The sequence below is a fragment of the Pseudonaja textilis genome, chromosome 2 (assembly GCF_049901715.1).
Source record: "Pseudonaja textilis isolate UNSWEBS1 chromosome 2, rPseTex1.2, whole genome shotgun sequence".
Lineage (NCBI taxonomy): Eukaryota > Metazoa > Chordata > Lepidosauria > Squamata > Elapidae > Pseudonaja > Pseudonaja textilis.
In genome coordinates this window covers 135,916,972-135,922,971 of record NC_141991.1, presented here as the reverse complement: position 1 = coordinate 135,922,971, position 6,000 = coordinate 135,916,972, and positions in this window count along the sequence as shown.

Genomic DNA, 6,000 nt, shown 5'->3' with positions numbered 1-6,000 from the left:
AACTTCCTACAGTAGTTGTTTTTCTGCTGACTCGAGAGTGGGTGGAGAGTGCTTGAAATAGGCAGTGGGGAAAGGCCCTGACAGAAAAAACAAAAACCGAAAGACAGTTGTAGGAAGTTAGCACCTACCCCTCTCCTAGAAAAATGAAATATACTGGGAAATATTAAAAAGGCAGAATATTTCCCCTAAAAAGAGTAGAAACTCAGAAGCAAAAACTCACCTCAGAGAGGTAGAAACTCACCCCACCCCCCTTTTAATGGGCCATTAAGGCCTAGGCCAGAGTACTCTACATAACAAAGCCCTCTACCCATCTCACCACCTGGCTTGGGAAGATTGCATCAGCCAACACTCAGGTGAAGCTGTGTGGTCCAGACAAAGCCTGCAAAGTTAGTTAAGACCCCCATGCCTGGGAGTCTGACAGCCAGTGGGATACATTTCTTGCACAGGAACAGGAAACACTAAGGTGGGGCCCAACAGAGGTAATAAAACTAAGGGTCTCTCAGCCTCTCAGCCCATTCCTTCTTTCTTCATCCAAGGCATGTGGTCCTGCCCACCATTAAACCATCTTTCCAATCAGCTTCTATGTTTCCAGTGTCTTTTCCCCCACTTGGAACTGAACCTAGAAGGATAATTCTTCCAACACAGTTTCATGTTCAGCAACTTAGCAGGCTTTCTCTGTTTGTAAGGTACTTCTCATTCCAAGCTAGATATCTATTATTTAATCTCTAGTTCTTTCAGATAAGCCTCCAAGTGTTCCCTTCTGACGACTGTAGTCACTAAGGCTTGATGGGGGAGGCTAATTCTTCCCCATGGCTTTTCTTCACACAAGGCCTTTTGCCATCCAGAGCTGGAGGCCCTCTGTGTTCCTTGGCCTTTTAGAAACAGGGCCTTTCCAGAAAACAGGGCTTCAATATCGGGAGGTCAATCCAGGGCAGCCAAATCGAGAGGAAGGACCAGAGTTGTGGTTGAATGCCTGATGCTTTTTTAACGGCTGTGGTATTACTTCTGGCACCTCCTTGCTATGGATTAAAATAGTCTGGCCTTTTCTCCCCCACCCCCGCCCCCCCAACCTTTTGTGTCAGCCTTGAAGTCAAGGTGCTTCTTTTTAAAAAGTGGCCTCAACTTTAAACTTCAATCTTTAATGAGTAGATACCTTAAAGCAGCAGTATTTCTCCCCCCACACCCCACCCCAGAATCATGCGAAGAAGAAAAAAGTCAGGCTCCTTTAATAAATAGCAGAGGGAGATGCTGCGGTCATGTAATTTATGAAAAAAAAAATTCTGAACAATTTAAAATATACAAATTTATAACCTGTCTGACTGAAAAACCAAAGCAGACATGTCAAATGTGCAAATGACCTTAACATGCAGGGTTGTGAAATGTAAACAGCAGCTGCAGGATAACTCAGCAGTAGTGGAATTGCAGTGGGGACCCATGAAAAATGTATACCTCTGACAAATGAATAAAGCCTCTTTTGGCATAAGGATCGAAGCCTTCATTGTTGTAGCATTTGTCTGTATCTCTTTACCTTTTAAATTATTCTTATCTCCCCCGTTTTTAGAGAATAAGACTTTTCAGACAATTCACCAGAGTATAAAGATGATGAAAGGTTAGCTTTTACTCTTTCTTTTAATCTAATTGATTATATGCTGCTTTGGTGATGCTTGTTGAAAGATGTTATTTAATCATTTATAAGGTATGTATATGCACATATCTTCCTGGGAAATAAACAGGTTTTATTTCAAGCCAAGTAGATTTGTGGGGCAGGAAACACCAGTTCCACGCTCTTTCTTATCTTTCCAACACTGTCACATTCAAAGCATAATTAACCTTCAGTGGCTGTATGAATAAAAATATATAAATGGATATGCGTAGTTATCAAACCTGCTGAAAGAGGAAAGCCTAAAAGAACCAGACTACTTTCCCAGAAAAGCAACAACAACCATGAAAGCAACATGAATCATGTGGGGTATACTTTTGTACATAATCATCCCAAATGAAATAATTTTGCAGATGTAAATTGTAAATTAGGAAGAGCTGAGGAAGAGAGTAATCCCTATTCTCTTGAAAGAGGAATAGTGAAATGGTGAGTTGGAACCTGTTTTTTTCCTCCATATTCCTTTCCACACTGATATGTGGATGAGCCCAAAACAATTTTTAAAAATAGATTGTTGCAAGGAATATGATTTTTTATTTATTTTCAGTGATTAGTGCCTATGTGGTTACATTGGATTTGCACAAGCAAAATTCATGTCTTTTCCATTTTCTAGACTTAAGCACCAATCAAATGAAGTTTAATTTCTGGCAGCATAGACATGCAGAAGGTATCCAAACCGGGTGTAACCATCCTTGAGACCTGCAAGTAGGTAGTCCTCAAATTACAACAGTTCACTTAGTAACCGTTCCAAGTTACAACAGCATTGAAAATAGTAACCGGAAGGCATGGTTATAAAAAAAAAAGAATAGATTGTATAGAGATGGACAAGCTAACGATGAAAATAAAAGACAGAGAAGATTCAATTTACTAGAGGGCCTGGTATGCCTGGTATGAGTGGTTTAGAAATAAAAAGAAAATAAAATAGCAATTAGGAAAAGAACGAGGGAATATGTAAATATGTAAATATACCATGGAGAAGATTGATGTGTAAGGATAAAAGATATTGATTTATAGCAAGAGTAAGATGTCATGGTAAAGTAGTAAGTAAATACATATACTGAAAAGTGTAAGGGGATACAAAAGATGTCTTGATGTTGATAACAATGTATAAAATTTTATGTTTTTAAAATTTGAAAACTTAATAAAATTTATTAAAAAAAGAAAAAAAGAAAATAGTGACTTATGATAGTTTTTCACAGATAAGACCATTGCAGCATCTCCACGGTCACATGAACAAAATTCTGATGCTTGGCAACTGATTCATATTTATGACAGTTGCAATATCCTGAGCAGTGGTGGGATTCAAATATTGTTGCCATCAGTTTGGTGGGTGTGGCTTGGTGGGCGCGCTTTGTGCACGTGCCACACTTTGTGCTCATGCACACACTTTGCATGCACATGTGCGCCAAATGCACACTTTGTGAAGGCACAGAGGCATTTGTGCAAGCGCAGAGGCATTCTAACTCGCCTCCTGCCAGTCTGCACAATTCCGGTCGCTTCAGCAGCTGCCGCGTGGCACTATTCTGTGCCGCGCAAAGCAGCTACGCTTCAAATTCAGAGGATAAAGGTGAGTATGGGAGCCCGGTTGGGCGGGTGGGCCCAACAGCAGAACAGTGGAGAGAACCACTTTGGTCTCTGCTGCTCATCACTCCTACCTGCTTGGCAGAACCGGGCAGAACCGGTCGAATACCACCACTGATCCTGAGGTCTTGTGATCCACTTTTTTTACCTTCTGATAAGCAAGTCAATGGGGAAGCCAGATTCACTTAACAACCATGTGACTAATTTAACAACCGCAGTGATTCACCAATTGTGGCAAGAAAAGTTGTCAAATGGAGCAAAATTCACAACTGTCTTGCTTAGTAACACAAAATTTGGGCTCAATTGTGTTTATAAGTTGAAGACTAGCTGTAGTGGAAAATTGGAAATCCTGGAAGCTCTCTAGGTCTCAACGCTCTGGTCTCTCCATCCTTTAGAGTAATGACTTAGTAGTTACTGTTCCCAGCACCTATCATTCAGGGTGCATTTCACCTATTGTCTACTCCTTAACTCCACTACACATGAGATAAGATTTGTGCAACCTGTGTAGCTTTTCTAACAATATCAAAATGTAAAATTGAAAACAATTCAGTGATGCTACCTCTTCATCAGGTATTACAGGCTGTCCTCGACTTACAGCCATTTGTTTAATGATTACTCAAATTTATAAGATCTGTAGTGGCGCAGTGGTTAGAATGCAGTATTGCAGGCTAATTCTGCAAACTGCCAGAGGTTCAATCCTAACCAGCTCAAGGTTGACATAGCCTTCCATCCTTTCAAGGTGGGTAAAATGAAAACCCAGATTGTTGAGAGCAATATGCTGAGTCTCTAAATTGCTTAGAGAGGACTGTAAAACACTGTGAAGCAGTATATGTGTCATGCTCCTGGTGGAGACTGACTCTGAGGGAGAGGAGGAACAGCCGACAGGAAGTGGAAGTGTGGCTCCGGAGGCTGTGGAGGAGGCTGGGGAAGGGCAGAGGCTGGCTGAGTAGTCAGAGGAAGACCCAGGCCCATCCCCTATCCATCCTAGGGCACGCAGGGAGGAGAGGGTCAGGGAAAAGCATGGTCTACTTGGAAGGAGAGGGCCATGATCCTCTTCATGGGTTGCAGGTGTGAGAACTGCATAAGATTTTGGACCTGCATACTGGTTGGTCTGAAGTTATCTTGGTTGGTGTCCTTCCAACAGACTGTGCCTTGTTATCTCCTTGAATTTGGTAAATACTTCTCCTGTTCCGCTGTGGAAATTTCATCATTGTAGTTTGTCTGGTTTCTTATTTCACCTTTATCTGCTCATTAAATCTGGACTGTATTGCTTTCTTTTGAAGACTATTTTTGAGTACGTATTATCTCCAACTGAGTATTATTGAACAGTGGGGCCAAGTTGGAGGCAGTAAAAGACATTTATTTACATTTTGGGTTTTGTTATGTTTGTAGTACACTCTGGGTCAACGGTCGCCAACTGGTGGGCCACAAGAAAATTTTGGTGGGCTGCAGAGAAATCTCACCCCCAGAGCATCCTCCCAAAGCAATTCATCCAGGCTGCACAGAAACACAAGGCTGTGCCGCCTGCAGGAAGCCTCCTCACCCACTCACTCCTTACCTGGCAAACTTGCCTGCTAAATTGCTATTTTTCCTTTTTCTGACCATCAGCTGTTCTGCTGTGTGGGGAGATTTACATTAGCTAGGAAACAGGAAATGGTTGGATTTGTTGCTTTCTAGCTAGTCTTTAGATCTTTGGCTGTGCTTTTAAGCACTGCTGAACGTCTCTTAGGACTGAAGGTTCTATTATTCAGTGCAGACTCACGGCAAGCAAATTTTATGTGACAGACTGAGCTAGCCAATGGCAGATAGATAGATTACTGAATGATTCTGTGAGCAACTCAATCTGCCTGCCTGCTTTGCCTGCTTTGGGGTAAAAGTTGCTCTTCTTTATAAAAAAAAATCAATATTTATATAAATATTTATAATATTTACATACAAGCCATGCCCAGCCAGTCACATGACCACCAAGCCACACCCACAAATTAGGCTACGTCCAGAGAACCTGGGTCCCTGGGATTTAAAATTATGAGTTTGGTGGTCCCTGAGGTCCAAAAGGTTAGCGACCTCTGCTCTGGGTCATCACAATAAGTCTAAGTGCTATTACTACTGCTATTGCTACAATGGCATTGAAAAAGTGGTGACCAGTCGTGGCCCTTACAATTGTCACTACAGCCACATAATCAAAATTCGGGTCTTGGCAACCACCATATATTTACAACCAATTACAGTGTCCCGGGGTTATGTGACCACCATTTGCAACCTTCCCTGTTAGCTTCCAACATCCAAACTCAATGGGGGATTCTCTTCATACCACGTGATTCATTTAACAATTGCCTTGATTTGCTTAGCAATGGTGGCAAGAAATCAGGCACAACTTGTTTTAAAACTGCCTTACTTAGGAAAGGAAATTTGCTTCCCAGTTGAAGTTGTAAGTCAAAGACCACCTATATTGGGAGATGATGACTAGAGCCCTTCTTCCTTGAGAGATCAACCAATATCATTGAAAATGAACAAAAGCACATTTTATTACTAAAATAGTAATCTGCCACCATTTAAAATTAGGTATTATGAGCCACGGTGGTGCAGTGATTAGAGTGTAATAATGCAGACTACATCTGGCTCTGGTTTTACCTATTTCTACTGTATATTCCTGAGGCAACTAATTCTCTGTCTCAAGGTTGCTGGGTCTCTAGAATTTCTCCCTATATTCATCAGATACTGTTGGGAGATGGGAACCTTATTCCTTATCTAGTCCCTTTCCA